Raw genomic sequence first — 10681 nt, 5'->3', positions numbered from 1 at the left:
TTTCAAATCCTGTTGATTTTTCTAACGCTTCTCTTTGTTTTATAGTCATATTTTTTGTTAATATTTTAGTTTTTTGCTTATTAACTTTAAATCCAGAAACTTGTCCATATTGTATTATCACATCCAATATTTCTAAAACCGATTGAGTAGGTTGAGTTAAAGTACAACCAAGTCATCTGCAAACGCTTTCAATCTATAATCTTGATGACTAATTTTAATTCCCTTTATCTTATTTGATTCACGTATTTTAATCAATAATATTTCCAGTGTTAGAACAAACAACAATGGTGATAAAGGGCATCCCTGCCTTGTTCCTTTTTCAATTTTACAAATTTCTGTTAAATTACCATCAACAATTATTTGTGCCATTTGCTTTTGATATATTGCTTTAATAGCCTGTAAAAATAATCCCCAAATTCCATCTTTTCTATTACTTTCAATAAAAATTGCCAATTCAATTGACCAAAAACCTTCTCTGCATCTAAAAATATCAATGCAGCAGAGACTTGGTTGTTTCTTTCCAAATATTCCAATAAATTAACAATTTGTCTTACATTGTACTTCATTTACCAGTTATAAACCCCGACTGATCATTATGTATCACTTGTTGCATTATATTCATTATTCTATTTGCCAATACTTTAGCAATATTGGTCTATAATTCTTTGGTTGACTAAGATCTTGATCCTCCTTTGGAATCAATGTTATGAAAGCTGTTCTCCATGATGGGGGCACTACTCCCCCAAGTTGAATTGTTCTAAATAAGTCCTTCAAAGGCTCCACCATTTCTGACTGCAAATTTTTATAATAACTAGCTGTCAATCCATCTGTCCCTGGTGATTTACCCAATTTCAACTGTTTAATTGCTAAAACAATCTCTTCAGAAATTATTAACTGATTCATTCCATCCCGCTGCTCTTGAGTAACCTTAGGAATATTCACCTCTTGTAAATATTTATCTATATCTATACTATGAATTGTATCACTTGCATATAATTTAGAATAAAATTCTGAAAATACCTTTCTAATAATATCTTGTTGTTAAACCTTTTTACCTTTATATTCTATTTTCTCTATCGTCCGAGACTTTTCTTTTTTCCTTAACAAGTAAGCTAACCATCTGTCTGGCTTATTAGTGTTATAAAAAGTTTTATGTTTAGTGTATCCTATGTTGGTTGCCACCTGGTCTGCTATCAACATATTAAACTGCCCTTTCAATAAGTTAATTGTTTCTTTCACTTTCTTATCAGCTGGGTTCAAGATAAGTAACCTCTCCTTCATCTTTATTTCCTCTTCTAACTCCTTTCGCTTTTGTTCTTTTTTACGTCTATACTTGTTATTCAAATGTATTAGGACTCCTCTCATATAAGCTTTACTTGCATCCCAAACCATTTCAATCGAGGTGCCCTTATGCATATTCATTACAAAAAATTCTCTCATTTGTTTTCTACACTCATTCACAATTTCCTCATATCTAAACACATTTTCATTTAATCTCCAGGATCTTCTATCCCTTTTCTCTTGAACCAGTTCCATCCACACTGGACTGTGATCTGTTAATGTTCTTGGGCATATCTTAATTTTCTTCACCCTAGAAAAAAAATCATTGGTAATTAGCAGTGCTTTTTTTGTAAAAGAAAAAGGTGCTGGAACTCACACATGTTATACAACCCGCCTTGCCTACTCTACAAGGTTCCATCCAAAAAAGGTGCCGGAACTCCGTTCTGAGCGTTCAATGAGAAAAAAAGCCCTGGTAATTAGTATAAAATCAATCATTGAAAAAGATTGGTGCCTATCTGAAAAAAATGTAAAATCCCTCCCTTCCATATTTCGCTCTCTCCAAATGTCTCTCAATTCCAGGTCATCCATAAGCTCAAAAAAAGATCTAGGCAGATTCGCACGGTTTGATATTCCATTAGAAGACCTTCTTTTGTCTTTTCCTGTGTCCAGAACTCCATTCCAATCTCCCATTAAAATACAAGATTTATAATCCCATTGGGTTATTCTGTCATGTAAAAGTTTATAAAAATTTTCTTGATGTTGATTTGGTGTGTGTACATATATATATAGACTCAGGGCGGCTTACAATCTAAGCACAAATCAATGTGTTTAGCAATATTCCAACCAAAAGTATGATCTTTCCTTCTATTATAAGTTCAATTGCAATATATCGTCCTTGTGTATGTGCCTCAATTAATTTAGCAGTTAGATCTTTCTTTAAGTATATAACTACTCCATTCTTCTTATCCGGGGCAGATGCAACAAAATGTATTCCCAATCTGGAGTTTGTCAAATACTTTTGGTCTACTACTCTAATATGTGTCTCTTGCAAACAAATAACATCATATGAGATTCAAGGTGCTGGTGATGACCTATAAAGCCCTAAATGGCGAGGGCCCGGGATATTTGAGGGAACACCTGCTGCCAGCATCAAGTTCCCTTCGTCCAGTGCGCTCCCACAGGGAGGGCCTCCTCAGGGTGCCGCCGGTTAAAGACTGCCGGCGGGTAACACCCAGGGGTAGGGCCTTCTCAGTGGGTGCGCCTGCCCTGTGGAACCAGCTGCCTGCGGAGCTTAGGACTGCCCCCACCCTCCGTTCTTTCCGCCGGGACTTGAAGACCTGGCTCTTCGAGCTCTCTGGCCCAGGCTGAGAATATTTTTAATTTTAATTTTAACTGGGTTTAATTTTTTTCAGGGTTCTATTTAATCACTTTTTTTTTTTTTTTATTGAAAAGTTTTATAAAATACAATTTTCCTTTAAAAAAAACCCCCTTCCCCCTCCCTCCTCCCCTCCCTACCTCCCCCCTATCTCCCCCCCTCCCCCTCCCCCTCCTCCCTCCCCTACCTCCCCCCCTCCACTTCCCCTCCTCCCCCCTCCCCCCCCCCCGACTTCCCAGAGCAAAATACAAGGTATATATCTAAAAGGCAATCATAAACAATCATATACTAACAATTATAAACTCTAAAATCCATCACTCTCTAGCTTGTATATAGTAAACCAATCCTTAATAATACTAAATATATATAAAAAAACTAAAATAAAAGAAAACTAGCATCATTCCCATCTATGTTCTTCCACAATTCACTATTACCTTAACATATTCTCATAGATAGTTCTTACACAAATTAACCCACATTAACCCACAAAACTTTCTTCCTCTTCCTCTGTAGTAAGTTGTCCATTAATTCCAAATTAAAAAAAAAAAAATCTATTACCATACATAGCATCCCAAAACTTTTTTTTTTTTTTTTTTTTTAAAAACACAACTACCACTTAACTATAAATATTTTGTGGAAGTTCCATAGATTTCTACTGGTCTTATTTTTTTTCCTTTTTTGAGCGTTTTAAGGCAGCACGCGTCACTCTCTGTTCTCTAAGATCATCCAAAAGAGTTGCAGCTTGAACTCCTCCTGTACCCTTCTCGCCTATCTGTGCATCTTCATCCTCTTGATGTTCTCCTTCTCCAGATCCCTCTGCAGCTTCCAGAAGTGTTGATGGGGTTACTTTCAAGACATTATTATAAAAATCATGCGCTTGCTTCACATTACTCAAACAGTACCTTTTGCCATCATACATGAAGCTCAACCCAGCTGGGATCTCCCATCTGAACCTTATATCTCTTTGCTTGAGCTCTTGCACAAGAAATATAAAATCCTTCCTTCTCTTTAAAATCTTTGGAGGAATTTCTTTTAGAACCAAAACTTGTTGACCAGCAATCACAACTTTAGTATCGTAGGCAGCTTGTATAACTTCATCTCTAATTTCCCTTTTTACAAAATAAACCACCACATCTCTAGGCAACTTTCTCTGTTTAGCAATCCACGAATTCACACGAAACACTTTGTCCATACCTTGTTTTAATTCAGATGCTGGATGGTTCAATACTCCCTCAAAAGCCTCAGAAACCAGCTGCTTTAAATCTTCCTTAATATTCTCTTTTAGGCCTCTAATTCTCACAGCAAACTGCATCTGGTAAAATTGGGCCAAGCTCTGTTCACTGTCGATTTTGTCATTTAGATCTTCAATTTCCAATACTTTTGCTTCTAATAATGCATTCTTTTGAATCAAATCTTGCACTTGATCATCCAGCACCTCCACACATTTAGCAACTTTTTGCACTGAGGACAAAATGTCTACCTTCATTTCTCTAAGTTTCTGTTCCATCCTTTTTTCCATTCTCTGCTCCAATTTCTCCAATTTCTCCTCCATCTGTAGAAATTTAACACCCATTGACTCCAAAATTAACTGGGTATGTTTTTCAAGATCCTTCGATGTCAATACATCAGGAGAATGCAACGCCTGCAGCAATGATTGTTGTTGCACCGGAGAATTTCCAGCACTCCGAAAAGTTCTAGGGGGAGGTTTAGCCGCCATCTTTTACTTACAATTGTGACGCACTTTCACTTTAAGTTTTAAGCAAAGTCCATCAAGCTTGAGAGTAAAATAAAATCTTCTTCATCTCTTCATCTTTCCCTCTTGTACTGCTCTGCCTGCTCTTTCCCTTTCATAGTCTCTCCTTCAAGCAGGGATGGTCGCAGACGCCTGGCTCTGCTCCATGAAGTCCGGAGCAGAGACGCTAGCCAGCTGGGAGCAGCCCAGGCTACGGGGGAGTTCAATCCTTCAGCCGCCCAAGCTCCAAGCTCAGGCGGCCCCGGAGAACTCAACCCCCACCTGGGGGCTCACCCCCTCCTCTTCTCCCGAGGAGGGGGCTTCAGATTCGCCCGAACAGCTGATCGGCGCTGTTTCAGGCGAAAAAACACCAGCTGAGCCGCGGGCAGCCCGGGAAGGCTCCCTCCGTCGCCGCGGAGCCACCGGAAGTTCCCTATTTAATCACTTTTAATTTGTTTTAACGTTTGTATTGACTGTTTTATAAATGCCCTGTAAACCGCCCTGAGTCCTTCGGGAAAGGGCGGTATATAAATCTAAATAAAATAAATAAATAAATAAATTTTTATATTGTTTCAAATAATGAAATATTTTTTTCCTCTTTTGTGGTGAATTTAAGCCATTAACATTCCAAGTTAGAAACTTGGTCGCCATCTTTCGCGACTAGAAGCTTTTGGAACAATTCCTGCAGATTCATATGAACCTGTTGCTTTGGTTTTGCCCCTCCCACTGCTTCTGTTTTAGTAACTTCTTGAGTTTTAATTTGATCTTGCTGTTTCTGCTGTTCTTGCGCTTTTCGTCTGGCTGCTGCTCGCGATTCTATTTCAGATGATGTTTTCCCATATGGCTTCAGATCATCCATGTAAATGAGGTGGGATAGTCTGGCAGATGTTTTTGATGTTTGATAGCCATGTCCTGAGTTATTCAGTATTGTTGACAGAGGAAACAGTGCAATAACAAATAGTAGTGGTGATAATGAATCTCCTTGAAATATTCCTCTCTTGATATTAACTTCTCCCAGTCTTTCACCATTGACCTGCAACTGTGTCTTCCATTGTGCCATCAATCTTTGCACAGATTTTCTGATGTTTCTACTGACTCCTGTTATTTCTAGGCACTTGATTATCCAGTCATGTGGCAGAGAGTCAAATCCCTTTTTGTAGTCAATCCATGCCACATTCAGGTTGGTCTTCCTTTTCTTGCAGTTTTCCAAGATCATTTTGTCTATTAGGAGTTGATCTTTTGTTCCTCTGCTATTGGGGTGGTTTCCTTTCTGCTAAGGTGGAAAGAGATTGTTTTAAACTAGATGCTGTTGTATTGCATCAGCTACCACACCAGTTAGCAATTTGAAAGTTGTTGGTAAGCAGGTAATTGGCTGTAGTTGCCTGGTATTGCCCCTTTTGCTGGATTTTTCATTATTAGGTAGGTTTTCCCAGTTGTTAGCCACTTTTCAATTTCTCTTCCTTGTAGTATATTGTTGAACTGCTTGGCAATGAGTGGGTATATAACAGTTAGATGTTTCAACCAAAACCCATGCAATTCATCTTCATCTGGTGCTGACCAATTTTTGATCTTCCTTGCTCTTTTTTCTACCATTTCAACTTCTGTTTTATTTGCATCCACCTCTTTTAACCAAGCCTCATCCTTGTTGTGTTTCTTTGGGTTATCCCATATCTGCTTCCAGAACTTCACTGTTTCTTCCTTGTCAGGCACTGACTGATTCATTGCAGTTTCTCCATTGAGGGATTGGTAGAAATGTTTCTGATTGGATTGAAATTGGAGGTTCTACCTATAATTTGCAACTCGAGCTTTGTATCTATTGATTTTCCTGGCTATAGCTGTTACTTGCTGCTTTATTATTTCCAGTGCTTCCTTGATCTTCCTTGTTTCTAAGTGGTATTTCTTGATTAGGTATTCTTTGGTCTTCTTGTTCTTCAGCTTCTTTTCTTTCATCTGTTCTAGCTTGCTTGCATGTGATCTTAACTTGCTGATCTTGTTTTCTAGTCTAACCTTCCATTTTTGTGGTGCACTGTTTGTTTTTCTTCTTCGTTGGTTTTGCATCCCAGGTATTCAGTTATAACTGCAGCTGTGCTGTACATTAGTTGGTTTGTTTCTTGCAGTGAATTGGTGCTTATACTTGATATTGCAGTACTTGCATCTTTTAATGCTTGTGCTAGCTCTTTCTTTGGAGCAAGCTTCAATGCAGGCAGCCTTATTCTGTTGTTTTTGTGCTGTTCTAGATGCTCAGTTATTCTTTGTTTCAATTCTTTTATTTCTTTAGTTAGAGGGCTTTGTTCTTCCTGAGGAAGAGGTGCCTGGTTTCCAAATGAGAACAGTTGTATATCTCTGCTGGATTCCTTCACTGCCAACTCCTCCTGGCTTGCCTCTACATTCTGAATTACTTCTGGGCAGGCTTTGATTTCTTTGCCCTGGGTAAACCTTTGCGGTTCGTCCAATTCTGTTTCTGTGAATACTTTATTTCATGTTATAAGTCGACGTTGATCTGCTAGTCTCTGTTCTGTTATTTCTGATTCTGGATGTTGTTCTTTCCAGAACTGGTGCATTCATTTTAGATATCCTCTTCTTGTTGGGCTTGATCTGTAATAACAGATCATTATTTCTTGGTTTTCAATCACTGTGTATCTGCGACGGGTAAACACCTTTTCTTCCAGTAGTTCTGCAGCTGCTGGCCCTGGTTGCTCAGCCAATAGTCCTGGGTCCTGTAACCTATTTTTCACCAGACATCCAGGAGCTCCAACATCTAGCGCAGACCTTGTTAACCCGGGTGACATCCGAGCCGGTATGGCTTTCTGAAATTTACGTCTCACCATATTTTTTATGGGAGAGACACTCTTTGTCTGACTCCTCTGATGAGACCTGTCCAGTATGGTTGAACCTCTGGCATAGTTCTCATCTTCCTCCGAGTACACAAGCCCCACAACCACGTCAAGGTAGTGCCTCACTGGGGGTTGTTGTTGTTGTTATTGATTAGAACAGACCAGTAATTAGAATGGGCAAGAAATTATCTGCAAAAGATCTGTGGAATTACATTATGGAAATTAGGTACCAAATTAACAGAACTTGACTTTTTTTTTCTTTTTAGCACTTTCCTGCAAGTAGAACAGGGGTATCAAACTCAATTTCATTGAGGGCCGCATCAGCATTGTGGTTGCCCTCAGGGGGCCAGGTGGGTATGGCCAGGGTGGGCGTGGCCTACTGCGTGGGCGTGGCTAGAGTGCGAATGGCCTATTGGGTGGGTGTGGCCAGCTCTACATCGTTCGCATCAAGGGTGCCTATGGGGTCTGGGCAGGAGTAGGACAGATCTGAGGGTCTCTGGCACAAGGAGGGTCTCTGGGCCAGGGCCAAGGCAGGATGGCTTCGCGGGCCACATGAAACCACTTCATGGGCCGGATCCGGCCCCCAGGCCTTGTGTTTGACATGTCTGAAGTAGAAGGTCCACTTTTTTTTTAAACCAATCAAATGCTAATCCATTGGTTCCAACAGAAATTGGCCAACCAACTTGTTGCCTGAGCATGACATAATGGACTGAAAGAGACAACTGGCTCAAAGTCACCCAGTCGGCTTTCATATCTAAGGTGGGATTAGAACTCACAGTCTCCTGGTTTCTATGCTGGGGCCTAACTACTAGACCAAACTCTCTAACATTGACACTGAACTTCAGGAACAGTAATATCAGGAAACTAAAGAAATGAGGCACTTCAATCTTTCTGATAGATCTGGGGTACCTAAAACAATGAACTTAAGAAATAGTTGAAAAATACTTCCCTCTAAATATAAAAAGAACAGAAAAATTGACCTCATTTTTGCAATATCATTGACTCAAACACTGAAAATATTGTATCAAAAATAATGCAGATGCTGTCTTGTCCCAAACTTTCTTATTATAGAGATTTGTAACAAGTGTAAATATTACAACTCAAGAATTTTAACTGGGTGACTATAGAGAATGTATTAGTAACCGTGAGCAAGGGTCTAAAAGCAGTGAATATTCCAGATTGATCATCTAATATAAAAAGATAGCGTTGAGTATTTGAATTAAAGGAATATAAATAGACTAAGGCAAAGTTAAACAGTACTGTATATTTTGGAGTTGATGGGGAATATTTAGGTATGCGGCATTCCTATATTTTGAAGTTCAGATTGTTGCCTTCATCTAGTCCAGTTTTTATCCTGTATGTTCAATGGGTTTTATATCTGTTCTTCCTTCCTTCTCTTTTCTTTCCACATGTAGGGCGTGTGTGTGTTGAGTAGGTGTACTAGCCAATGCACCAGCCATATCACAAGGAACAAGTCCAACTTGTTTTAAGGGGAAGATATTTGACGGAAAAGTCTGCAAGCTCATTCCCTGGAGGTGACTGGGTTTTTCATCTGTGCTGAAGAGATCCAGTCTTCCATAGAGGTAGGAATAAGACATTAAACCAAAGGAAATAGAAGGATAGAAAGGATATTGCTGAAGAAGGACATTGACGGTGCTGATGGTAATGTCTCTTAAATGAAATTAATTGGAGACAGGTAGCTACAGGAGGAGAGATAAAGGTGGTTTTGACTTCTTGGATGCAGAATGGAATCTAAAAAAGGTGCTGATAGTTTGATTCCACAGTTCAGAACCTGTGAGCAAGTTCAGCTCTTCCCTGCCATTGTCCTATTTCCTTTCTGACTTGATCTAGTTTTTTTTCTTAGAAATGTGCTCAATCGTCTAGCTAATAAAAATACAATCTTTTTGAGTGGGAGTACGCTTCTTGATATAAAATAGAAATTATCAGGGAGGTTTTTAAGTTTGCAGTAGTTGTTTATTCATTCCACACTACACAAAGAAATAATAACAATGTGCTGTGTCCCCCTGTGGGAGAAAGAGTAGATCATCTCCATAGTCTTTTGCCCTGACCTATAAAGATGCATAGCTGAGGTCCTAGTGCTACTTACCGTGCCTGAAAGTGTTACAAGTGGCTCCCAGAAACCTTCAGAATGATTATGATACTATAATGTTTAAATGATAGAAGAATAATTATATTATTCATTAAATGTAGATGTAAAGGAAATGAAAACAGATTTAGCTTTTGTCCTGACCTTGCTTGTCATTTGAGTGATAATGTCTCCAACAGGACTGTAAGGTCCTTTGTGCTTCTTAGAAAAAGGTGTACATTTCTGCTCTATTCAATTAGCATAGTTTCTTTTTTCAGAAAAATGACATTTTTACTTTTAGTACATTTCATTTATTATACATAGGGCAGAGGTTAGATTTAGTTTATGGACAAGGATTAAATAATACAGTCCTAAATTTGATCTTTGAGTGCTGGTGGGAGTTTCGTTCCTACTATACGAAGGGCATTATACTTACATACTTTTTTACACTTCAAGGAGTTCCTAGAAATAGTCTATTCTTTTGTTTAGGATTTTCAGGGGAGAGGAGCTACAGATATTTTCTGTCCTAAAATCAAGCACCGAATATGATCATAGGATTATTTATATTTTGTTTTTGGTATTTAATTTTCCTAGTACTGTAATTCAATGTTCTTTTAGGACAAAAATGAATCATGTTGGGCCACAGATAATGTTTCTAATGACTACAGAGAGGAACTATGTTTTTTGTCTCCATCTTTGTCTCCATTCTTTTTAGTTCTGTTTCCCTTCTCTTGCAATTTTTTAAAATAGTAGTAGGATAGTGCAAACCAAACCAACAAATTTGTTGTTGCAAGTTACCTTGACAATTCACAAAGGTAAAGGTTCCCCCGCACATGCGTGCTAGTCGTTTCCAACGCTAGGGGCCGGTGCTCATCTCCGTTTCAAAGTCAAAGAGGACGAGGACGTCTCCGTGGTGATGTGGCCAGCATGACTAGACGCCAAAGGCGCATGGAACGCTGTTACCTTCCCACCGTAGTGGTCCCTATTTTTCTACTTGCATTTTGACGTGCTTTCGAACTGCTAGGTTGGCAGAAGCTGGGTCGAGTAACAGGCGCTCACTCTGCTACGTGGTACTCGAGAGTCGACCTGCCAAACTGCCGACCTTCTGATCGACAAGCTCAGGTCCTAACCCACTGAGCCACCGCGTCCCCTACCTTGACAATTTAGAGCTACACTAATGTTATGAAAAATAAATGATACATAATTTGGAAGAATATTGGATGAATCTCAGGTTGGATTTGTGAGGGCCTTTAAAGACAGATAATATTGGATTTCCCCATTAGACTAGATACTGTTAGAGAATATGGGTGAAGCACTTTGAATACTTAAAAGCACAATACAAAGTGTAAATGGTTTAGTTAATTCACTAGAGC

Source organism: Vipera ursinii (genome assembly GCF_947247035.1).
Source record: "Vipera ursinii genome assembly, chromosome: Z".
Taxonomy (NCBI): domain Eukaryota; kingdom Metazoa; phylum Chordata; class Lepidosauria; order Squamata; family Viperidae; genus Vipera; species Vipera ursinii.
This window is presented reverse-complemented; position numbering follows the sequence as displayed.